This window comes from Dendronephthya gigantea, unplaced genomic scaffold (genome assembly GCF_004324835.1).
Source record: "Dendronephthya gigantea isolate DGI-Jeju-01 unplaced genomic scaffold, DenGig_1.0 000121F, whole genome shotgun sequence".
NCBI lineage: Eukaryota > Metazoa > Cnidaria > Anthozoa > Malacalcyonacea > Nephtheidae > Dendronephthya > Dendronephthya gigantea.
The window spans coordinates 378135-406044 of record NW_021163131.1 but is presented as its reverse complement, the minus strand read 5'-3'; the positions used below and the strand labels follow the sequence as shown (position 1 = coordinate 406044).

Sequence of the window (27910 nt, the reverse complement as noted above, 5' to 3'; positions counted from 1 at the left end):
AAGAAAAATTTTTCAACATACTTCATACTTTCACCAAATAGGATTGCGCTGACTTTTGTTTACTAAAAAGTCTTTGGCCGGAGTGGAAAAAAGTTTGTAGACAACTTTACGACGTTACGATAACATCACGTACATCATTTCATAAAATGAAGATTTTTGAAATAGTAAACTACAATAAGCAAATTATTTTGTTTTATTTTGAACATATGGTTTATTTTTATATTTTATTTTTTTGCAAGATATGCGGTGATGCCGAATAAAATAATGTTTCTTGTCTAAGAATATAGTAACGAAACAGAAATATATAATGTACACTACAACATGGACAGTACAAGAAATTGAAATTGGTCCGGTAATGCCGGATAAAATAATTCTAAAATATAGTAATGAGACAGGACAAAAACATATAATGTGCATCACAACATGGACAATACAATAAGTTGAAATTAATGAATAAGACAAAATAAAACAACAGAAATGAAAGCAGTTAAACAAAGAAACGAAAAGAGAAACACCCAAGCAGTAGCAACAACATTGGGCAGTTTTGGGCGAAACAGGACATTGCCGAGTGAACTATCAGAAGAGAAGTAAAAATCGTGTACCTCGACTTTCGTGCTCAAACCTCCAACTGGATTGATGTCATTCTACGACCAGTAAGCCTCAATCCACGATATTTGAAGCCATGCATGAAAAGATTCAAAATGGATTGTTCGTTCCAGATTTTTGCTGGGATGTGACTACCATGATGATAATGAAACGAGCATCCATGTGTCGACGATGAACAACAAATGACCCTAAAAAAAACACGTAACACTTATAATATATACATGCAACTTGCAAGGCAATTATAATTTGGAGGGATGGTAATTTGTAAAGAGCGTTAGAAATCCTAAGAAAACGTTAGTAGATCGTAAGAAATGTTCGATGAGAAATGTCAACTTTAGATGCCTCACGAGTAGAATTGCCTTGCAAGTTAAAAGGAAAGTTGCATAGTGTAATAACACTGCCTCATTGTAGATATATAGAGAAGATAGTTTGGCATTGTAAACCATTGTAAATAAAGAAAATATGTTTAATATGCATAACTATAGAATGATCGTGTAGATCATATTTGTTAATAAGTAGACCTATTTGTGATGCATATATTTATACAAAATGGAAATAGCGATTTGAGAAATTTCCTAGCAAAACTTGACGGGAATAAACAGAGATGTTATCATCTCAAAAAAGCCTTCGTCAGACATGCATAGAGTCTGGATAATGGTCAAGGTCATTCGTGTGAAGAAAAATTTTGGTTTGTTGTTCATTTTTATAAAAATAAGGTATGTAAAAATGATCTAAAAAACAATAACAGTCCAATATTTTGAGGTAAATTGTTGTGTACTACTTTAATCGAGCTAAAGTCGCCCTTTTTAGCGGAGAAAGTTTATAAATAAAAGCAGTAGATTGGCAGGCACTGCAAAATCATCGCAGGTTAACTTAAAACGAGGGCTATCTTTAAGAGAATGCGGGGAGTCTGTGAATCATCGATTGCCCAAACCCATTTTAGCAACATAATATTTTATTAATAATTAAACTTTCAAATATAATATGTGCGCAGTCATATTGACGCGCAGTCGAGTTCATGGAATATGCGCACATACGTTTAATTTTGATCGCGTAGAATATGTGCGCAGTCGTTTAGCTTCGATCGAGGACACAGTAATGACAGAATATTCGTTGAAAGTGTCGTTTAGTTTTGATCGAAAGCTTAGAAAGCGTACATTCACAAATGCTTGGGTGCACATAATAAAACGCACTATTATTACACTTTTTATTTTTACAAAGCTGGAAGTCGAGCCGCTGAGGCTTAGTGCAAACAATGTAAGCCAGTTTATAATAATATGATATTGCTCTTACACGTGAAAATATGAAGTAATATTTCATAAACGAGTGCGAGTGTTTTACCGGGGTTTCCAAACACGTGAGAATAATTGAATGTTGTCAGTACTTATACTGCAGGCAATAAGTATCGAATAAACCGACAGCGCCAGTTCGCTTGTTTTTACAAAACCGCCACAACGAGGTGTGAGGTATTTAATTTCATTACATCAAGTGTGATGAACAGGTTGACTATTAGATTAACACTCGTAACTGGCCATTGGCAACGAAGTTGCTTTACGGTCTTATGAAATTTTTTCGGTGTTTAAACGATCAAGAAATTACCGCACTGAAACACTCACAATAGATGAGGTGTCATAAAAACTGCTATTGCACAATTAAAATGGACACAAACAAGGGAAGTCGTATTCTGCATCCCAAGAATTTGTTTGTGCAGACTAACCCTAACCCCATTTTTGCAAAAAAAATGCGTAAATAAGGAGTATAAAATATTTTGCGGCCTTAGCTTTTGTTTTTCTGACTCGAAGGGTATAACAATGTGTTTGAGGCGTCATGTAATATGGCAGGCACGGCATCCGCCACAAACTACACTTCGATGAGTTCGATCATCAGTCGTGGCCTTTCGGTCTCAAGTAACACAATGTTACGAGAAACAAGACATTCGGTTCAATAAAGGCCTGTGCATGTGACTTACGATATTTTATGTGGTTATCATTTGCTTTTCGTTTTAAACTCATCATTAAAGCCCCGCACAGACGAGCAAGTTTTCCTTGACAAGTTTTCCTTGACAAGTTTTATTTGCCCGTGTGTACGCACGAAAATTGACAATTTTTCCTTGACAAGGAGCCTTGTTCAAAAGCTAGTCATGCCAGCTTTTCAACAAGGAAAAATGTTCGTGTGTACGGCCGTCAAGGAAAACTTGACAAGGAAATGCGCAGTAGGCTACTGCGCATCAATATATTCGAGCCGCTTTTTGAAGTTTCATAATTTTTGTTTGTCTTGAAATTCGGTGCTTTAAGAATTATTATGGCAGTTTCCTGGACGGATTCTGCTGTCTTTTTTAAAATTTTTTTACGTACACACGAACAAATAAAACTTGTCAAGGAAAACTTGTCAAGGAAAACTTGTTCGTCGTACAGACGAGCAAGTGAACGTGTCAAAAAACTTGTCAAGGAAAACTTGCTCGTCTGTGCGGGGCTTAAGATTTGACACATATACAGTATTCGTATGAAACAAAGAGGTATTATATCGTGCTCGTTTTCAGTGTCTATCCTCTACGGTGTTATATTTACTTCGTTGAATAATTATAGCTCTGGCAGGCGAACTCATGCTACGCAGACGGCCTGTTTTTTGTTGTGTTATATTAAATGAACAATTGCAAGAGTACCAAGATGGATAATTGCTCGGAATATGTCCATTTCGGTCATTCTGAATGTGACAGTAATGATAATAAAGTTCTATGATGAATTAATTTTTTTGAATTTTTTTGAAATTTTAGCTGAGTCCAGTTTGAGAATTTGAAGTCCAGTTTTGAGTCCAGTTTTCAGACTAATTTTGAGTCCAATTTTGAGTCCAATTTTGAGTCCAATTTTGAGTCCAGAGAACAAAATATGGACCAGTCCAGTCCAGACCAGTCCAATCCAGTCCATATTTTGTACTATGCCTACGTTGCTCGCTTCTAGGGCTTTCGCCAGAGCCACGTCTTCGGACTCATTTGGTATTCATTTTCCTCGCCCGAGTTACCGCTCAAAATATCGGAATATAACCGTTTCAACATTTTTTTATATTTATGCAACACTTTAAAGACAGAATCGATCGTTTCATAAACGAGACAAAAAGCGCAAGGTGTGCGTCGAGTTCTGTCACTTGACGCATCCATGTCGGAAGTTGAAACATAAAGCGTCAATTGATAAAAACTAGGGATCCAAGGATAGTGCAAAGTTTTCATGCCCTGTAGTACCTAAGCAACACGTTTTCCCAACATAAACATTTTGACTTATGCCAGTAAAAATATAATGAACTAGGTTAAACATTAATCAAAAGGAAATTATTCAAAGTACTCAAGTTACGTTAGCCGCGGATACTGTCACTATTAAATTATAATTTTAGTTGCCCATGTAAACCGGACGCGATTTTCTCAGTTTAGTCTCTTTTCTTCGTCAAACAACTGTGACTACATTCACTACATTTATATGATGGCAACAATTTATCGTCATTTTATAAGAATAGCCAAAATAGTTGCGTTGTAAATAATGTAAATAAACCGCGGTGCATATTATGTCTATGATGTGGATACTTCGACGCGTAGCTAAATCGATACAAAACAATATACATATAATCAATACTGTATACCGCCAAAATGATTTGATTACTGCACAAAATGTCCGTTTTGTATAGTATCATTTATGTACTGTATGCAGAATACCAGGTATCGACTTGCTATATATCGACATAATATATATTCGTCATTCGTGTAAGAGATCTATCAATACATAAACAACACAGCGTCGTTTCTTCCTAACCTATTAGCTCTATTTATGGAATAAACCTTCTAAATTATATTTGTGTCGAATTGAATGCTCGTAATTCATAACATAAGTTGATAAATTGCGTAGATTCTCAAAGAATTGCACGATTTTTACGCTCGGAATGTTTTGAAGCAATGCTCGTCGCTCCTCGTTTCTTTACATCGTGAATAATGTTGAAGGCTCGACGGCACATGCGCAGTTGCGACGTATAGGAAAAAATCGGGTGTTCTGGGGGTAAATCTGCGCAAATCCCTTTGAAACAAAACCCAAACCGCGGAAAAGCAATGCTTTAAAATTTACAGTAACCGTCAAAATTCCTCAATATTTTGGTGAACTTAGCAAAAGGGATGTAGAGAATTAATAAATAAAGCAAGTTAAACTGATTTAAAAACTTTAAATTACTGATTATATACAAAAAGCTACTATACGCATAAAAACACTCCGCCCCCCGGAGTTTACACTATGACTGACTGACTGTCTGACTGTCTGATGTTAATTTTCGCCACTCACCACAATACTGCAAAGTTTCACAGAAACTTTGCACTAAAAACAGTGTCACCATAGTCTCTTGGCATAGGTAACGTGCTATGAAAATAAGTAAAAGTAAACCTAACACATAAATAGAAACATCATTTTGTGCGCGAAATCGACTCTTGACATTTTACTCTCGACTCTCGACAATTACCTAGACTCTATGATACGACTCAATAACGAGGAAATTCAATAACGCGACCTCATCTTTAGGTGCGAAATTTTACGCTTAAACTGATTGGCAGAAATTAAATAGTAATTAATAATCATCAATTTTACTTTATCATATACAAAGGTGTAATTTTACTGATAAAACATATCCTGATTAGGTTTGTTGAGAAATCTCGTGTTGTCCAATTGAATTTGGCATGCTTTTTCCAAACGCAATGCATGCAAATGTTTCTATATACAATTTCATGTAAAACAGGCATGAATTCCCGTTGTGCTGAACTTATAGGTAGTAGATATTGTAATCACGCAATTTCAAAAAGTAATAAGAATCTGGTATTCTCTTTGTCTGAGCCCTGAGGTCTATCGGAAAATTATACAATGATCCCCGATTCTTAGGAGCTAGTGTGAATCTGCCAACTATATTCAGTTCTATAACTAAAATCTTGAGTAACGAACAAGTTTATTACATTACAAGATCTTTGTGTAAAAGTCTATTTCATACGTACAAAGAAAAAGAACTTTTCTTTTTGGCATGCCTTTTACTAAATCTATCTATTATCTAACAAAGTGTTCACCTACTAACACACAACTCTAAATACATACTATGAATAATTTTATAAGTCAATATATTGTTCAACACATAATCATGAAACGTATACAGACTTCTACAACAACCATTTCAACAATTTAAAAGCAGAAAAAGATATTTGGTAGTGACATTTCGTCTTAAGACCTCTTCAGACTAAGTGATGAACTACACGTAAAATACTTTCGACACTATAAATCCCCAATCCTAAGAAAACTATATTTCTGTTTTGCCTTCACCGCGTTACACTCTTCAGATTCTCTTTCAAATAAACCGTTTTGGTAGCGCCGTAAATTCCCTACCTGAGATCTGGTGTCAGTAGTTTATCTATTTAAGCTTCGATGCTATTTCCTCGTCGTATGTGATTCAAACCACGTGTAATCTACATACCAGAACACCTGTAGAATTGGGATCTTAGTATCTCTAATCACTAGAAAACAGACATCCCGCCTCTCAATTTATTCTAATCCTTCATTTCCTAACTGTCTATGTTTTCACCTTGACATGAACATTAACCTCAACACCTGGGAGACACTCGGCCTGGACCGCTCAACTTGGCGAAGCAACCTGACCACAGAAGCTCGTACAGAGGAAACCAGACGAACCACAGAGGCCCAGAGAAAACGTGCCGCACGCAAGGATAGAGCCTCCTTCACTACAACTGCAGCATGCACCCACTCACTCACACCTGTCCTACGTGTGGGCGAGCCTTTCGGGCCCGGATTGGCCTCACCATGCAGTCACCTCCGGACCCACAGTTATGGTTGTTCATCAACCTGAGATGAAGTTATGGTCAATTTCGATCTCGAACATCAAGGACGAACATCATCACACTATTATCACACCTTATCCACTTATGTACTGTTTTGTCCTTACGTTATCCTTGTTTTTACCCTTTGTAAATTGATATCAATTAGCAGACATGAATTGAAAATACTCGACCAGACACTCTGAAATTCATTGTAAATATAATTTTTGTATCAACACTTCATGTAGTTTTTATAAACCAAAGCTTTCTTATTTATTGTAATAGTTTGTAAGTATTTTTAACTTCATTTACTATCCAAATACGCTTCCCGCCTGGCACTTCTCTGCCAACAGTATTGAATAAAGGCCCACAAAGACCGGACGCGATTTGGCAGCGCGGCGTGATTTTTCAAAGTTTTTAATTTTCCAAAAGCAAATCAATAAATTTTAAACTATCATTATACTCCTGTAGATTACTTAACGATGATACATTTTAACTACTCTGGCGTCCATAGATCCCAAATTTTGCTTCCAGAAATTAATTTATGTGCTTCTGAAAACTAAGAATTCGCGTTGGTTTGCCGCATCGCATCCGGTCTCGGTCTGTGTCCACCTTAAAGTGCCCATGTCATAAAATTGGAATTTATCTCATTAGAATCGCCGTGAAACGTAGATTACGAAAATAGTAATCACATTTGAAATTGAGTTTGTTTTCGCGGAGAAATAAAGCGATAAAGTTTGAAAATTTCAAATTTTAACGGCAAAAGTTTTTGAAATCCGCGACAGTCGGAAACTGGTAACTAACACGTCACAATAGGAACTCGCATATTGCGCCCTAAATAAATAATAGTATGTAGTACAGGAGAAGCGATTTTATGCCAGCTATAAATTCGGTTATTAAACGTGGCAGAAATATGTCTTCATCAAGTTTAGCTATTGAGAAGTTACCAAAGGAATGACACCGATCAGAATGTTTTCCTGCCAATGCAATGCCAAGAAAAAACAAAAGTTAAGACCATGAACGCGGCTCAATGTCAGCCTTGTCAGGCAGTAAGAAAACTTTGGACCATACATTAACGAACCAGATGCCGATGATAAGCTGAAAAGCTATCGCGAAATGGAGCAATCGTGCAACGATCATGGCATCGAAACTACAACGAAGACTTGATCGTATAGGCGTCAGTAAATAGCAAATGTTTTCTTATTATCTTGATTGCGCGACTTGCTTTCCGTGACCCCAGAACATAATATCATTACGCTAGATATACAGTATTCAAATTACAAATAGATTCTATGGTAGTAATCTGGCAATTGTACTTAAGTTTCGTCCTAGTTGATCGTCATTCGTAATTGCGCACATACAGTTCACCCGGGTGTAGATAAAAGGCGGACGCGGACCCCTAATACATTTTACTGCCCTATATAAATATTATATTAATACCATTATGATTGAGGTTTTCCTGTGGCTCATGAGTGCCGGTATTTCTACAATGTGTTTATGTGTAGTTAAGTCACGCATGCCTGTGTGATTCTCTGGTTTATTTTCATTACAAATCAACTGAGCTAGAGTATGAGTGGAGTTCCCATGCGCTTTCAAAAAAAAAAGTTAAATGAGAGACTTAAAGTTATCAATATTAACTAAGAAATCTAACACGTCTCGCGCAAAAGAAACATATCAAATCATGTGTATATAAATATAACCCAGTACATTTTGCTTTTATTATGGCATCTTTTTTACCAACATTCTTTAGCTGTCTTTACTAAAATGTGCGCACTCGCATCTTTTGAGACGTTATTTACTTCGGTAAATCCTTTATCTGTTAACTTAAACACTGCCTATAAACGTGTTTACAACACAGTGACTCAATTGGTCATGACTCATGGCGGATTTGCAATTATTGCACGACTGTTGCTAGGAACGTACAATTATTAAAGCCATTTCACAACACATTTTGATAATATATGAGTCACTTTATACAGAATTGTCTGTTAAGTAAGAACAACCACTTTTTTGCGCAGTTAGCCTCTACTTATTACTCTATGCAATAGAGTTACTAAATTGTCGCGTCGAACGAGTTCCTATTGTGACGTCAAACACCTTGTTTCGCACCAGTCTCATTTGCGCGGTTTTCAGAGTTTTCATTCCAACAAAATCAATGTTTAGATGGCAATAACTCGAAAAATAAAAATCCAATTTCAGTTTTGATTTAGAACTTACTAACTCATTTCAAACAAAGATTCTAAAAATCTAAATTCCAATTTTATGACATGGGCACTTTAACTTATTCCACAAGAGAACTTAATTAAACATTCATGACAGAATACGAAGTTTAATTGCCTCTTGCGGTTATAGCGGCTTGTCGTAACCAATCTTAGGCCCGTTTCAGACGTCGAACTTTTCATGTGCCGAACCTAATGTTAATGAGCTAAAGTCTTTGTTTAACTTAATTTGCATTCGATTCGGCACATGAAAAGTTCGACGTCTGAGACAGGCCTAATTAGAGCGCTTTATGGAAACTGTATGGAATATGTTTACCATAATTTGTTCATGGTTTTCGCACAAATAACGTCAATGGCAATATATCTAAGCGCGTAAATCACATTACATAATATAAAGTATTTATATAAAAAGGTCGATTATCGGAATCATTAAAAAGAACTGATCATAACTCTTTGTTATATGTATAACGAAAGTTGTTTTAACACTTCAAAAGTGTTCTTAAGCACTTGTAAAGAGCCATTTCTACTCAATCCTTACTTAAATTTTACAACCGCACAGAAATTCAAGTGCTGCATCATAGGAAAGGAAAGGTCATGATAAATGTAAAATAACAGGAAACGTTGACAACATGATTCTAACGGTAATTATAGGAGTTGTTTATGCCAGGATTGTTAAATGAATTTGAAGATCAAAGTAGTTTGGTCGTGCCAATTCAGTCACTAGGCCAAATATTAAATGAACGTTGATAGTTAGATGAGAACGTTGATAGTCAGGACGGTTTATAAACCAGACTACAAATAATCGTGTAGAACTGTATTATACATACGGATGTAATTGAACTACAGTTAGGAGTTGATTATTGTCAAGATATATTCAAGTTTAACATTCAATTATTCTACAGGGTGTATCAAAAAAAGTTTACATTTAGTAAATGTCTTCAAGACGTACGCGCACGCATTGTTAGGGAAATCTTTTGGTATGTGTAGGGAGTTTGAGCCCATCCTTCAGACACCTCCTGTACAGAAAGTTTGTAAAAAACTGCGCTTTTTTCAAGTAAAAAAACGTGTTTTTAGCATGGAATATAAAAACGGTTTGCGCACAAAAATAGGTAACTGAAAATGCAGTTTAACTTGACAAGCCTAAAATATCAAAAACATCAAGGAATTTAGACGTTAGTTCACAAACTAAATTTCTGTTAATCTCAAACACTGCTCTTGTTTAGTAATTTGTTGTCACTTGCTATGAAGAGCAGAACTATAAATACTGTTTTGAACGAAACTAAATAAACAGGAGTCTTCAACATTCTAAGACTAATATCAGATTTAAATTATATATCAGATTTAAAATTAAAACGCAAAAATTTGTGCGCGAGCCGTTTTTAAATGCACTTCTAAAAACACGTTTTTTACTCACAAAACACTGTTTTTTACAAACGTTTTGTACATGAGGTGTCTAAAACTACCTACACATACCAAACGATTTCCCAAACGATGCGTGTGCGTACGTCTGGAGATATTTTCCAAGTGTAAACTTTTTTTTACACACCCTGTATATCGTAAAAATTAGGATACTAACTATATTTTCCGCCGAAGTGTTTTTTGCTGTTGTGACACAGTTAATTTCAACTTATTGAACTTAACCAATCTTTACCGCGATTCTCATGACAGTTCGCCAAATTTGAACATTGATGTGTTCAACACGATATAATCAGCAAAGTAGATAATCTTTTAGCCTGTGAAATTTTAGTTTAAAGTCCTAATAATGCTGTATAATGCGAGATAAAATTATTCTAAGAAAGACGGTTTTATTGCTAGCCTAAAAAAATAGTAACGAAACAGAAACATATAATTTGGACGTATGGTAATTTGTAGAGAATGCTCGAAATACTAAGAGAACGTTAGCAGATCGTAAGAAATGCTCGTATTTGTCTCAGGAGTAGAATTGCATTGCAAGTTGCAAGGAAAGTATTATAAAGCAATAGTAGATATATATATAGAGAGAAGATAGTTTGGAATTGTAAATCTAGGAAATCAATTTTTTATATGCTATAATTAAACTCGTACTTGCAAAATCAAATTACTGCGTGTTCACGTCAGTTTGTAGATCGTATTTGTTAATAGCTAAGTCCATTTTGTGAGGCATATATTCGTACAAAATCGGAAACAGCGATTTCGAAAATTTCGAAATTAAAAATGATTGTGAGAAGAAAACCTTACTAGCCTCGTTTTCGTGTAACTCGCAACAGGCTTTTTGCTCCCCTTCGATTAGGCCTATGCATAACAGTATTTTCATCTATAACTATGCAACCACTGTTAAAGTTCATATGACATTATTATGACATATACTTTGCGTTGCAAAATGCCGGCTAGATGTGTCGTATTACTCGTATACGGTTGTTCCAACTTCCACAACACACCAGAGCTTAAAATCAAATGTATCATGGAGATTTGCGCCCAGAGGCAGTAAGGAGACGAAAGAAATGGATAGACTTCGTTAAATTCAAGCGCGCTGGATGGGAGCCATCACGTCACGTCAAAGCCATGTTTACTCCAAACATTTTAACCGCACATACCCTCGACTGAAGAGAGACGAAATTGGAGTTACCCCGTATCCAACGATACAAATTGCGGTCGAAAAACAGACGGACTTAATATCTGCGAGATCTGCAAGGGCGATTCGACGCAAGGTGAGAATGTTACAGTTACCCTGCTCATGTTTTAGATTTATTTATCGAGAAATTATGTCCGTAATTCATTAGAGTTGGATATTCTAAATATGCTCTACACAAGTCTGGTAACACTTTGTCCCAGTGGCCTTCTATGTATTCCTCTCAACCTCATATGAGAACCAGTGTTCATGGAAACAACCCCAAGCCTATATATAGCAATGTAAACAATGTCACTATGTCCTATATAATGTGCTCTTTGCGCCAGTGTCACAATCTGTTGTAACAGATGATTCTGATTCCTCACTATGGGATGCGCTTTCTGTCATAATCTAAAAGGGCATTTAAAATATCCAACCCTAATGAATTACCGACATAATTTCTCGATAAATAAGTCTGAAACATGGGTAACTGTAACATTCTCACCTTGCGTCGAATCGCCCTTGCAGATCTCGCAGATAAGGCAATCTGTTTTTCGACCGCAATTTGTATCGTTGGATACGGGGTAACCCCATGCAATTTCGTCTCTCTTCAGTCGAGGGAATGTGCGTTGTTCTAAACCAGGAAAATTCCCAAAAAGTCACAAGACTTTAAAATGTTCGCGCCATCCAGCGCGCTTGAATTTAACGAAGTCTATCCATTTCTTTCGTCTCCTTGCTGCCTCTGGGCGCAAATCTCCACTATACATTTGATTTTAAGCATCTGGTGTATTGGAACAATATCCTCAGAAGGATTTATCAGACCGGAGAATGATACATATCATTCGAATCGCCTGATTTTTGCGAATTTTTGGTGAAAAAATGGTAATGTCATATGCACTTTAACCAACCATACAACATGCAACATTCGACCGTATAAAATAATTATAATTGTAATAATCGTGACATTCCACGTGACATTGACGTTGTTGACGTTTAAGTAGTTTTCCGTTAATTAGTAAAACCTGTTTTGCGGGTTTTGGGTAAATGGCAAAGATAAGAGTTTTCATATTTTATAAGCAGAATTAAAGTTTTTTATACGATATCCTAGAAGGCAGCGATAGCCTAGCAGATATAGTTTCCGTACTCCGCAATTCCGGATCCGCGTTTTATCTCAACACCATATACTAGCAATGCCTGAATAATAAATCTGTACGGAAACTATGTTATATGAGCTGCTAATATCTATGTTATATGAGCAGTTTTCCATAATGTGATAATATATAGTGCTATTGAAGAATTGACGATTGCATTACAATGAGTTGAAATAAATCTGACGGAAATCCTGCTTTTCCGTCGAGTCATGACGGAAAACAAATGACATTTAGCGGAAAACCTTCAAGCCAAGGTCGAGTGAAATTAATTTATTGCCAGCTAAAAATACGCGCTCAGAGTATAGGTTTAATGTAAAAAATGACAACCTTTATGGAAGCTGTAGTTTGCGCCCTTACGTGTTTATATAGGTAGCTTTTAGTGCATGTACTATGCCTCGTCAGAGTCCGTTACAATTCTATGCTAATCGAGGCTCCGTTTCCAAGTAGCCGGATAGAAGTTTAACCGGTAATAGGAATTTCTTTCGAACATATCCAGTATTCATTAAATCCAGTATTCATTAATACCCTCGACATTTTGGAGTCTACTCAGTTACGCTCTCGAAAACGTTTTTATCTAAAATCAGCCCACATCAATGAAAGATAAGCAGCATTTAGTATAGTCCTCTGAACTATCGCATCTATAAAATGTGAATATAACGCAAATCCTACAGATAAAGCAATTTTTTGCGTAATGGCACTATACAACTATTATATAAAAGTTGATATTTAACGAATGCGCACGAGTATAAAAGAACTGTGAATTTAATCCTGACTTAATTTCATAAAACTCCACTGAAAGATCCGTCCTTAAAAAGCTCATGGAATCATATTGCAGATATTTAAAAAATTCTAAACTGAGTTAAACAAATTGGCAACGTTAATGCATTTTCTACATCTAGCCATGGCAGCCATTAGTCGTCATATACAACTAACAGCCTTGCTGAGCTAACAGCCTCGCGAGGTCTTTTGCTCAGCTAACAGCTCTCGTGTGCGCCGGGCTTAAAGAGCTCCGCGATTCAAGTGTAAATGTCACTGTATACTCTAGGGTCACCGTTATTTTTTGCAGAATACTCGGCACGTCTTTATACTTTTACGTATAGATGAAAAATAATAATTGAACAATAATAATTAATAATCGATTAACTGTGTGCATGGAAATATTGTAAGGGGGGATATTTATAGGAGTGCGCCTTCTATCGGATTTATTCGTGCAGAATTTTGCAGTGGTTGAAAACTATACGAATTGTAACCGGAAATATGAGGTTACTCAAGGTTAAACGAAATAAAACGCTATTCAAAACTCTGCCGAATGCTGAACAAACCTAACCCACAAGACATTTCATTGTACAGTTTATAATGTTCAATACGTATAATAATTTCGGTCTACAATTCTCTATAACAAACCATTCAGTACCCTCTCTAATTAACATTTCCCTTGAAAACAATGCTGCCATTATTTATTGGTGACGAAATGCAAAAGCAAACACAGAGGTTCATGCGTATTGTCTCTTTAGAATTTGCGCATTCCTCTCTGGAATTTTTTTAGTTATACAACAAAGAGACGCTTAAATATAGACTTGAATCACAAACCTTGAGACATCCGGGCAACGATCGCAAGATATTTTAACACTAGCTGTAGCTTGTATGTGCACCATTGTTCAGCAGAGTTCAACTAAAACGCTACCGGCAGGGGCGCACATTAAGGGGGGGGGGTGTATCGCTTTCCTTGTCGACATAGCGACTTGAGCGAACTTTCACAACATGCAGTGGTACTCTGTTCGAATCTTTGAGCGTTTTAATCGCAAGAAGATATCTCGAACGAGACTTCATACTAGTAAATGTATCTTGGTTCGAAGGTTCGAAGTGTGCCGCGGGCAGCAGATTTGGGAATAATAACAATGCGTTCGTGAAAATGTTCAAAGCCCAATTTACTGAGAGTTGGATCTTCAAAAGATCTGTGCTTGTATGTCTGAAAGGTCAGTGATAACGTTAACTGATAATCAATCTGACTTTAAATAAATTGGACTGAACATTTAATATTCATGCGGTTAATCGTTCGTCTTGTATGTAAATATTTCAAATTCAAAAGGTTGAATAACATATATTAGTAATGGTCAACGGTTACATATCGAACGTAGTATTTAATTTTAAACGGTATTTGTCGATTTTATGTATTTTTCCGCATAATTTTTCTTTAAATGCGAGTGCCGGTAAAGGTATTTTTAGAGTAATATTTGTTGCTGACAAACGCAGGAAATGCCATTAGCAAGCCTCAAATTTTAAAAATTTCTCGGGGGAGAATGCCCCCGGATCCTCCTATGTAGCGGTTGGATATCGGTCTGCATCCGCCCGTGCAACTATCAATTTGATCGAGCACGAACGCTATAAAAAATTCGGTCCCAGAACAAAGGACACCACCCCATTATTTTTGTTAATGTGCGCCCCTGGCTACCGGAAGTGCTTTCTGACGTAACCAACCTGATCGATAATCATCGTGCGTCGTGTCTTAACATAGCTTTTTTTGCCAAATCAAAAGTTTTAAACACTTAAATAGCTCGAGTAGAGCACCCAAACCACCATTTGTAGGAAGGGGGAATTTCGTTTTAGACCAATCAGCGAGTTTGTTTACATTTTCAGTATACTGATCAGAATGCATCAATTTTGATAAAAGTACAACACATACCACTTTACATGAGGTGTTCAAAATTTAGGCATTCTGATTGGCTTCCTAAAATATGTAAACAAATGTGGCGATTACCGCGCACAGAATTAAAGTTGAAAGGGATTTCATAGTTGCTGGTTCTCGTTCGTTGGGACTGTATACTAAACAAGACACCACAACTCGTTTTCATGAGCTATTGCTCATCACAAGTCTGATCATTTTCAAACTCTCTCTCTCGCTGTTTCTCTCTTATTTATACTGTTCGCTGTTTCAACCATGAGAAATTTGTTTCTCAGAGTGTTGACGCATTGACTTATTGACTGCCCATACTTTCCCCATAACTACATCAGTTCCTCGCATGGTTGACCACAGCCTACCTACCCACCACTTCCCTTAGGTATCTACGCGTTGCTTGTTTTCAGTGGTTTCACCATGTTCCTCATATCTATGCGCAAGGGCGTAACCACTTCCCACGATTGTTTGGTTGTTTTGCTTTAGTAACGAATTTTATAAAACTAATATACCTAAATAATTTATAACAGGATTCATGATGTTATAGAGCAAAGAAATACGCTTATAACGCGAGCATTGATACTGAAAAAAATACAGAACATAGCTAAGCCTTGAAAACATGATTTTACATCAGATAAAGTATCAATGATTTAGTTGCTTGTCCGCTTTCTTTATATGATTAGATTTAAAATTCATCAAAAAGATCCTACTAACACTAGTAGCTTGAATTAGCTTAAGTCTCGAGAAAGCGGGCTTCTAAATGCCGAACGGCAGTGATAAATGAGAGATTACAGTATTTTACTCGACCACGCAGAGGTAACGTGTCTGACAGCAGACCATAAGACGACTTACAATTCAATCATAAGTGTTACCCAGTTATATAACTACATGCCAAAACACCACATTTCTAAATAATTACCCTAAGTATCAGGAATAAAATATCACACCATAAATTCAAAGCCTTCTCTAAAGCCAAATTCTCATCTTCGACTCGGTAGGCTGAAATCCAATCAACTACTTCTCCTTTCTCGCCTTTCACAACATCAGAGTGTGATTGTTTACCGTTAGACATATTATTATTCAGTCTCCGAATTCACCAAATTTATAAAACCGTAGAATGCTTTTAGGGTTTAAACTGCAAGCAATATGGCCACAATAAGTATCGAATAAACCGGCGACAGTGTCGGACTGTCGGTTCCCTTGCTTTTATCAAACCGCAATAACAATGAGGTGCGAGGTATTGTATTTTACTGCATCAGGTGTGAGACTATCTGTAAAACAAGGAACTTAACGGGGAATCGGGGAAAGGAATGGGGAACGGTAAAACCAGGAATGAGAAAAGCCAGAATCTGTAAAACCAGGAATGGACTGAGCTACTAATAATAACAAGACGCCGTTCTGGCGTTAACTCCGGCGCACGTGCCAGTCTTCAATATAGAGCTTCTGAACATAAACAATACAGTTCGCGTATTGTTTCGCATACATATTCGCATTTAGATGCCTTGCGAACCTAAATGTTCGATCGCGAAATTCAGAAGCACATCGCAGTATAGAAGTTCAATTGTTCAAAAATGTAAATAAACCGCATGATACATTCGCTTCGTCTTACAGTTTGCCTTTGGAATTTGCGCTTATATAGTTATATTAAATCTCCGATCCTGTGCAAACAACGCGACGTGTCAACGCGCCCATACACGACCACATCATCTTGTTAAAGGGCGAAATAGCAGCGATATTATTAAAATAGGACCGGAATCTACATGTATTAAATATATTCTTACCCCAATTCTATTTAACTTAATCGAACAGCATGAAAAGAACGGTTTATTTGTTCCTCTTGGAGAAATTGCCGTATCATGCGAGCGAAATCGAATCGCGCATTGGAAAATTAGCCAAAGCTGTGCACCAGAACTCTTGGGAGGTAAGACTGGGACGTAGATAAATACAGTCACATACACATTTTAAATACAAGTAATATTTCGCGCCATTACACACTTGCGACGACGAAAAATAAAAATAAAACAAAAAAAAAAAACAAAAACAAAACAACAACTCCGTCGCTGACGCCGGAGTAATAATAGATTTTATTTACCGCCTTTGGCAAAGAATTACAGCGGTATTACATTAAAAATATTATAAGAATTTACATCAATCAGTTCTATAAAATATATAAAAATTTTCCTATATCTAAACTTTGGTATATATACTCTATTTATAAAACAGCTTTGTAAAAATGCATGCAAGTATGACTATTTTAGTTAATTAGTTTTTACTATGTTCATTAAAATATTTCAGCCAAGCCCCTTCTATATTATTACCATAGTCTAATAATAATAAACCTTGTCCTGTGACTAATCAACCGAGTCGTTTGCCCGCGAGTGCCTTTCAGTTGAAGTGGTTACAAGGGACGAAAGTAACAAGGTGCTATGGAATATAGATGTGGTGTTGCAATCCAAAATCCGCCACAGCACTGTCCAGATGATCTTGCTGTCGTTTGTCGCGATATTCGGGAATACCGAGATAGATTAACAGGACAACTGATGAGAAATGCGGAAGTGCAAAACGTCCATTTCCATTTTCGACGTGAATGTATTTTGCTGCGATATCCTACGTTCCATGTTGGTCTGCTTCAAATTAGCCCAGTATTTTACGCATCTCTTAAGCAAAAACACTTAGATCGATTGACGCAAAATTTTGGATTAAACATCCCGGTGTGAGACAGCTACCGCTCACATAATAGCCTACTTGTATAGGCAGACTTATTGCTTAACAACTAAAATTTTGAAGCTATTTACGCGGGTTTGTTTCGTTTTGATTGTCGATATTAGCGAGGTTCACATTTGACTTCCACTACCACTACCACTACCTTTCTTTCGCATTTGATTGGATCATGTTCCCTTTAATGGTAGTGGTTAGTGGGAGTCAAATCTGAACCTCGCTAAGATTTGCGCGCAATAGGTGTCTTCGATCATGAATCACCGGACGTATCTAAGACTTTTTGCTGGTTATAAAAAATGCTAAATACAAATATAAAATTATGTTGTTCCTTTTACTATTATTTATTATCTATTATTATATTATATTGAACATATTCCTGGTTTTACAGATTCCGGCTTTTCTCATTCCTGGTTTTACCGTTCCCCGTTCCTTTCCCCATTCCTTTCCCCGATTCCCCGTTCCTTGTTTAACAGATAGCCTCATGCAGGTGTGATGAACGGGTTACATTATGAATACTGCTTTTGGTTTTGATACAAAAAGGTGGTTAGGGTGTTCCACCCAGCTATTTAAATGTTTAACAACTTTTGATTTGGTTGGAAAAGCTTTTATGACCCACGACTTTACCCACGACGCACGTGACAGTCATCCCTGTGCCGAACTGACATTTCAACGTGCCCATACACGACCACATCTTGTTAAAAAGCGAAATAGCAACGATGTTATTAAAATAGGACCAGAATCTACATGTATTAAATATATTCTGACCCCAATTAAATCTAAACTTAATCGAACAGCATAAAAAAAAACGGTTATTTGTTCCTCTTGAAGGATCGAATTGCCGTATCATATGAGCGAAATCAAATCGCGGAAAATTAGTCAGAGATTTGGAGCTGTGCACTACAACTGTTGGGAGCCAAAATTGCGAATTTTTCAATTTACACTTTTATTAACACTTTTCAAATACTAGTATATTTCGCGCCAAAAACAAAAAAAAACAATTCAGGGATTGTTAAATTGTATTGTAATTGTTAATTGAGTGTGTGTGTTTTATCATAAAATACGCGTGAGGCAAACCACTTTGTTACAGCGTTATAAGATTTTCTATTCCATCATTCATATTTTTCAACAACCTAATTCTCCCGTTGGCATATATATGTCATCAGTTATTAAAGGCGCCGCTTTTTTTTAAAACAACAAACTGAGTTTATTCACTTTTCCTTTGTCAATTTTATAATCACCGCTATCTTAATCAGTGGACGGTTCCGGCAATTCTAAAACTGGAAAAATTCCGAATCTGGAAAGCAAAATTTAGAGAAAATCCATCTTTCGACTTATGTACTTCTCATCGACTGCAGTAAATGCCATACCCTTTTCGATGGCATAAAGTATTTCTGAAATACGTACAATACCTCCACCTTTTTCCGAAAAAAAGGCGATGTTTATCGCTCAAATGCGTCGTTTGCGAACATGATGAAAAAGGGTACCCTTTTTCGTCGATCTTGTTGTTAAGAAGTAAGACAATAAAAGGTACCCATTTCGGTCTAATACGTCATTACATCGTTCGATGAAAAAGGGTACCCTTTTTGATGAACTTATGACCTCCGTAATAACGAGATTGGAATTTGATCTGTTGATGTCAAAGAGGATTAAAAATGGTTTGAAATATTTATACCATTGATATCTACGGGTTGAGTGTATAATTTATTTATCAGTAAAAAAGAGTAGTTAGAGAAAAATATCAAAAATCCAAGATGTCTAAAAAAACGGAACCTGCGCAAGTATTTATGTATTTGTTACATTTCTGTGCCTCTGGGATTTCAATCATTTCATATATTTTGACACGTATGAGTGAAAGCAAAACAAACCAAAGAACTCTTTTACTAACCAATTATGTATGCAGGTTTCGTCTTTTTGAAGGGTACCAGCGCTTGTATATGCGAAAGAGTGACTATGTCCAAAATAATTATTACTAACGGCAGATTAGCGCACCTTCAAGCAGGATTTCCCTGAGGTTAATTAATTAAGTTTCTTCGGTAGAAGCATTCGGCTAATCCTGTTTAAAGCATGGCAAGAGGACACCATTATTTCACAGTCTATAATAATTTTTTTTAAATCGATCGATATATATATTATATATAAGTGTAGCCTGTCCACAGATTCATATAGCCCTTGCGAAAAGGATATAATAACTATGATAATGGGCATATACCGTATACTACATATGTTATGGTTAGATTATATATGTTATGGCTAGACTATAGTTGATAACTTGATAGACTATAGTTGCATGCAGAGACAGGCAGCGAAGTATTTTTGGCTTTGTAGCCCATGCAATGTGACTGTTTCCATCAACTGCATGGCCAGAATTATTTTTTTAGTTACTCTGTATATACAGCGCACTCTATAGCGTGCGGCACAGATAGTATACGGCACATGCATTCTCTAGTGTTGGCTGTGTCGCCTTAAAAATGTCTAGTTTCTCAGCCTAGTTTTAGGCCTTTAACAGAATAAGAACCAGAAGCTTCCTTCGAGGAACATTGACTAGCCTCAGGGAAATCCACACTGTAAATTCAAAAGAGTCGTTTTGACCAGGGCGAGTCATTTCAACACCTTTATTCAAAATGTCATTTTTGCTCCTCTAATGTGTCGTTTCGACTCTAATAGTCGTTTTAACTCCGACATTGGGTTAAAATGACAATTCGGAGGACTCGTTTAGTTCTTTTGAAGGGTCGCAAGACTCTCGCAAGAGTCAATAGACTCTTAAGTAGAGTTCACATGGAGTCATGTGACTCGTTCTTGGAGCCATATTACTCTTTGTTGGAGTGGTGGAACTCTTTCTTAGAGTCATTCTGGGTTTTATAACAGCCATTTATATACAAAACAAATAATTTGCATGTTTAAAATATTAAATTGAAGTCATTAGGCATGTTACATGTATTACAAATCCTTTGTATTTGAAGCAAATAACCAGTCAGCACATTAAAAAAATACTCAATTATTATGACACAAATACACTTGATATTAGTTGTTATCGTTTCTTCATGTATCGAGAAAGTCTTATAAATTTGTTAAGTTGCTTATATGTGTATGTTTGTGTCTGTCTATTTGTAAGTTAGTTGTGGAACCCCGTTATTGGAGACATATCTCTGTGTGGTGATTCCAGCCATTGCATGTGTGTAGTTCATTTGTAGTTTATGTGTAGTTCATTTTAACTTTTTAACATGGCAATTTATAAAATAAAATAAATATAAAAGATATATTACACTGCATGTATATAGGTTTTATATTTCTTGAAAATGTCAGCTGGAACAGGATGTGCACACATGAAAATATATTATACATAAATCCATTTTAATAGTTCTGACTCATGCTGAAAAGTAGTATATGCTGATATAAAAAATGACAAATAATCAACAAACGTTCTGATTGGCTAAGACAGAAAGTTTGAATTTCAACGAGAACGTCAGCAATTTAACTGTCATTTCGTAAACCTTTTTGTAAAAGCGTTTCATAAACTTTGTGCAAAGTAAAACGGGAAGAAACAAGATATATGAAGCATGACAGATAGCAAAGATGAACAGGGATACAATCAAGACCGAAAGCCGTGTAAGAGAAATAATTCATAATCTGCAAGCTTATAAGTGTTTTCAAAGGGTGCGTGTTTACTTTGTTTCTTTCGTATTTGCTTCGCAGTAAGGATGAGCTGTATTTGTATAATTTTCAGCTTTGTATGCCGTTTATTTGTTTAATTTTCAGCTTTTTATGCAAACGGATACACCTGTGAAAGGCTATTACACCTTTGCTATAACTTCAAAAAGTGTTTTTGAAAGTGTAATTTTAATTTTGATATAAAAATACACACTATGTCTATGAAGTATAAAACGTTTAGCCGTCGACGTTTAGACTTCGATTTTAAACCATTACTTAATTAATTGCTGCTAACATATGGCCATTTACCATATTTTAATTTTAAAAATGTATATCCAACCCATTTTTTAAAGACACCGGACATTTGATAGACGGCCTGTTGGCCGATATTTTAAAGCCTGCATGCTTATATATAGATATTTATTATACATAATTTCTCTTCAAAGAAACATTTTTGCGGGATGCATGTATGGTATGCTGTAATACTCACTGCATATACATTATTAAACATCGTTTACTCAAACTCTGCTTTTGTATTATATGCAAGCTTCATGAAACTAATATTGGTGTACAGTACTATAGTAAAATTGATGCCACAGAATAGTCGTAATGACCTCAAATAAGAGTAAAATTGATGTCAAAAAGGAGTGGAAATGACTCCAAATAAGAGCAAAAACGATGCTAAAGAAGAGTTCAAATGACCCCAAATAAGAGTACATTGATGCCAACGAAGAGTTGAAATGACCCCAAATAAGAGAAAAATCGATATCAAAAAGGAGTCAAAATGACTCCAAATGAGAGTAAAATCGATGCTAAAGAAGAGTCGAATGACTCCAATTAAGAGTAATATTGATGCCACAGAATAGCCGTAATGACCCCAAATAAGAGTAAAATTGATGCTAAAGAAGAGTCGAATGACTCCAAATAAGAGTAATATTGATGCCACAGAATAGTCGTAATGACCCCAAATAAGAGTAAAATTGATGACAAAAAGGAGTCGAAATGACTCCAAATAAGAGTAAAATTGATGCCAAAGTAGAGTCAAAAATCAAAATGACTCTTTTAAAACGACACTTTTGAGGAGTTAATTTGCATTTTAACTGTTGCAAGAGTCATTTTGAAACGACTCCATGGGTAGTCAAAATGACTCCAGTTAAAGGGTTAAAATGACTCTTTACAGGTGTCAACCCAAAATGAGTCAAAATGACTCTCTTCAAGGAGTCGTCCTGGGGTCAAGAAAACGACTCCTTTGAAGGAGTCAAAATGATTCTTTTGAATTAACAGTGCAGTTTCAATATGCGCTATTCTGATAAGTATAATTATTTTGAACATTGTCTTTAGCATATATTCGATATTTTCCCTGCCATTTTTAATAAAAAACAAGAGAGAATAAATTATACACTCAACCTTGATATCAATGGTATAAATATTTCACACCATTTCTATATAATCCTATTTGAATTCAACAGATCAAATTCCAATCTAAGAGGGTACCTTTTCCGTCTTATTACAAAGGTCATAAGTCATCGAAAAGGGTACCCTTTTTCATCGAACGATGTAATGACGTATTAGACCGAAGAGGGTACCTTTTATCGTCTTACTTCTTAACAACAAGATCGACGAAAAAGGGTACCCTTTTTCATCATGTTCGAAAACGACGCATTTGAGCGATAAACATCGTCTTTTTTTCGGAAAAAGGTGGAGGTATTGTACGTATTTCAGAAATACTTTATGCCATCGAAAAGGGTATGGTATTTACTGCAGTCGATGAGAAGTGCATAAGTCGAAAAATGGATTTTCTCTAAATTTTGCTTTCCAGATTCGGCATTTTTCCAGTTTTAAAATTGCCGGAACCGTCCACTGATTTAATCTATCTTTATGTTTGTATCATTGCATGGGTGACTAGTAAATTACAGCAATAACAAATCATGATGTATTTTTATGCACACGTTTTATACACATACAATGAACCAGAAATGGCTCACAGACTGGAAATACCCACCCTTGATTTATATGCTCTTCAACGCCCCAATTTTCGAGCGAATTATGAAATAACAGAACTATTACAAATACAGGAAAGACAATATTTCTGTATGCATTAGGCGTTCAACAAACTAAGAAATTCTCAATTAACGAGCGCGTATCTATTTGTAAATTGTAATGCAATTCACGCCCTATGATATCATGTTCCATTGTTCAAGTTGAATATGCGTAAGACACTCATACATCCGATTTTGTATTATTAAAGTGAAGGCTGATTTCCTTTATATAAAGATAAATCAGTTATCGTTTTCAATGCCTGCTATTTTTGAAGGGTAGCCTGAGAGATCTAGGAGCTAGAAAAAGGCGTCACCTTTTTGAGTTTTTATTGCGTTTGGATCTACATGCATGTATATGATCTATCTACATGATCTATATGTGCATCTTCGTATTAGAGTATAACAATCCTCTTATCTTTTACTGTGACGATTATAGAATACTTGTTCATTGAACCAAGTCTCCAATTACTTCTGACCTAATACTATTAAAAGCGCCAAACGGTAAGCAAGATTGTCTTAGGGTTAAATAAATTCAACTCTGAAAGAACGTGTTTAGAGATATGGGTACCAGATATATGTACCATCAATCGAATATCATAACATTGTCAAAATTAGAGGCTTTTGAAAACCGAAAAAATTCAAAAAATCGCGTCGAGTTGGTGGATCGCGTCTGCCGTCTGGTGTGTGTCGACCTAAGTCTCTCTTGTCTTTTGTGTGGGGTATATGTATGTAATCATATTTACTGCACGAAACTCTTGTAGTCTTTTTCATCCGCCGCATGCCGTGACAGCGGCAAGGCACAACGGAATGAAAAGAAGGCTTTATAACGGGTGACATATGTTCTATGTCGCCCAACATAGAGTATAGATCTCTATCAGGAATTGCTATGCTGCTTCGAAGCAGCATATACCCTAAAGGTCATCACAGACAACAGATCATCTACACGTTTAAATTAGATTCCAGACAATTTTACACGTTTTCTGCATGTTTCTACTCCCTTTTGCACGGCTCAGAGAAAAAAACTTTTACGTTCGAAACTCGTGTACAACAAAGCGGCCCGAAATACACAAGCCTTAAAATTCTGTAAGGTCTGTATATACAGGTGCATGGGTAGTAGCTATATCTATATATTAAGCAAGTTACCTTTCTTAGATCTATACATTTTCGCCGTTAGAAGAGCAGTATTTTCGTTTTTTGTTCGATAGTTCTAACAATTTAAACCGCAGCCAACACCATGCACATCATCTGTTCTTCATGAGTTGCAATCGCAGAAAATCCTGAAACAGATATTTATAAACAAAAATTGTCAAAAAAAAATACAATGTTGACCCACACTTTATATATGTGTATCAAATGTAGCTATGTTTTGTGTCTATAGCCTAAAATGGCGATTCGCGACATGTAAACATAAACTCGAAATAAAGATAATAAAGATTCGACTGCATGTACATTCAAAACATTCATCTAGAATTAGTAAATTTCAATTTGGCACGACTACGAAATTTAGTACAACAATGAGATTCATTAAATATCTTTTGCTCGGAACATAATATCTTTTGTTTATAAAATGTGTTGTGCGAACTGAAGGACGAGGCGAAGCTGGAACAGCAGATTGTCAAAAGAAGAGATCTCGTAGTCGTAGCTACTAGATTTCGAAACGAGCGTTAATACATAACCCATGGACTGTATGTATAAATTATAGTTACTTGGGACAATTTTTAACAACAAGATTTTAATCAAAGTATGTAAACACAAGTTCTGTTTTCCACCCTTGAGGTTGACACTAATATTAGCCCTAATATTATTGTCTGACACTATTATTGTTGTCTAAAATTTCATGTTTTTCTAATTTCTAGTCAAAACAAAGATTTGAGCTTCAAAAAAAAAACACTAAAGCTAATGAAACGTTTAAACCATATATTCTAATCCAAGGATGCACACTTTCAGTATTAAAATCGTCTGGCCACATGATAGTCATTTACGCAAGAATGTACGACATTTTTTTACATCAATATATTTTCAAAACAATGCTACCATATGTTTTCTGCATGGAGGGAGCAGATATGAAATTACATAAAACTGATGAATGAAAATTTGGTAAAAACCATTGACGTATTTTAGGGCCTGAACCTAAAGCGTGATAAAAGCGGGAGATAAAAGCGGGTCTATAGCGGGTGGTCATGTTTCTGGTGACGAAAATCCGCAACTGAGAAAAAATGCTGTACATCAAAATCGTAAATATTAATAATCTCCTGCAAAGCTCCTTTGTCTCTACCAGACGGTCTGGATTTAAAAGAGCCTTTGAAAAACAACGGCAACAATGGCGCCACTTTTCATCCGCAAAACAGTTTTTTTTTGCAATCTAACGACGTTTTCTAATTTGAAAAATCTATCATAACAAATTTCACATTAGTTTTTAAGCAATTATCAGTTATTAAAGTTTGTTTAGCAATAATTTACGAGAAAGAATACAGGCCATTCGTATATTCTTTGAACTAAAAAAAAATTCCCACTTTTGATCAGAGATGAAAAAAGCTCTCTCCTAGCGTGTGTTCAAAATTTACCCTGCATGAAAAGTCAGATATTTGGGTTTTTTATCAAATTTGAAAGTATCTGTGCACTTTTGTTAAAAAGAAATTAACTTTTGTTAAGAAGAAATTGTGAGCATTTGTGCACCTTTGTTAAGTAGAAATTCAACACAGCTAAACAACACACATTTTGACTTAACACTTTGAATTCTTCAATGTCACTATAAATTACACCATCTCTATTTAGAAATAATTTTAAAATGTTTGGATCCATTTGAGACCCAGTGTAAACCATCATATGCTGCTAAGAATAAGAGTCCTCAAAAGTAATATTGAAAAAAAATTACAAAATGCTAACTAAGTATGCTGTTAAGCAACTGTTTCTAAAGATCCAGGATCCAATTTTTCGCAGGTCCAATGGTCTGGGCCTATACCCACTGGTTACATTTAAAGACTGTAATACTGTTAAAGATATATTTTTTCGAAGCAATAGCAGTGAAGCTTGTTTAGGAATAGTCAAATCTATACCCATCCTAATTTAAGACATGCATGCTAGGAGCCTAGGTAGAAAAAGTTACCATTGTGAGAATCACTTTCTCATACAGATCTGTGCTTCACCTCGTAAAGTTCAAAATAGTCATGTTTTTTAGCTTTTTTTTTCTATTATTTTGGTAGGAAATGAATCTGAAGCATTAATCTGTTAGGCCTTTAACATTTGTTCAAACAGTGTGACTGTGTGCTGTGGCTGTTGAGTTTATGCAACCATAGAGCCAGATACGTCATTTATGAATGGGAAACTGCTCTCATCATAGTTCAGGGAGGAAATTACACCAAGATTAGTCAAACTTATTCCATCGACTCACTGAATTGCTTTAATAAGGAAATTATTATGCTTGGATCACTTTAATTTTATATTGCCAAATCATATTTAAAACCATAAATATTGTATTTAAAGGTCTTTGTTACAAAGTGCATACAACATCGCAGTATTTTGTGACAGATGTGTTTCTGTTCTTCATATAGAGTCTTAGCCTGTTAAGAAGTGCATGTGTTCTGACATACATTAGTCATTAGACAAAGTACAGGAACCAAATTCAGTTCTTTCATGCAGTAATCTGTCATACCCTCACTAGACCGATAATCCTACTTAACACTTGAACCATTTCAAAAGGTAAATTTACGCATGTTTTCCTTATCAGTTGACGTATTTGAATAGTTTAAATGTCTACCAGAAAGGAACAGATATAATTATGAAATGTCTTTTCAAATTTTGAGACACACAAATTTTGAGATACATCCAACGCGACAATACTCGTATTCAATGCGGTATAAAACCCATATCGTTTTAGTGTCGAGTAGTCGCGGAATTTTGTTATAAAAACTTCTATAGATATTTTATAGGACCCCACGCAATTGTCTCTGTTTGTGACATTGGAGAGATATTTTCGCCCAACCCAAACAAGGAATATAATATTTATAATACAAAGAGATTACCCTCGAGATTACCCCTTGACTTACACGATTCTTCGAATATACAGAACATTTGTTGTGATTAAAGTCTCCTTTTGAGCTTTTTACTGACGTTTTTAAAGAAAATAAGTAAATAATCCGCTTACCATATCGACAGTTCACCGATTAACATTTGATCTTTGTGCAGTACTGTATGGATTGTTGCAGATTAACAGTTCGTCTTCAGTCGGGCATTAAAAAATTGGTAAAAAATCCTCTCAAACCACTATTGCTATACACAATAAGGCTTTTCTTTTGATCTTCTGCATATATACTACAAAAAAATGGGTTAAAGAACGTTCCTTCGTACTAGATTGATAAGGATTCTCCGCTTTCTCGAATATTCGTGGGGAACAGGCCCAAGGCAAATTTGTGTACACAGCATGACTCCA

The 27910-nt window shown here is 35.8% G+C and overlaps 1 long non-coding RNA gene across 1 annotated transcript; it reads right to left on the bottom strand.

Moving 5' to 3' along the window:
• LOC114535606 lies at nucleotides 1–27882 on the bottom strand. Its single transcript, XR_003688335.1, has 3 exons — nucleotides 27626–27882; nucleotides 24625–24758; nucleotides 1–794 (listed from the first exon to the last, which is right to left on the bottom strand). It is a non-coding gene; the product is annotated as an uncharacterized LOC114535606 (long non-coding RNA).
• Between the last annotated feature and the right edge of the window lie 28 nt (nucleotides 27883–27910).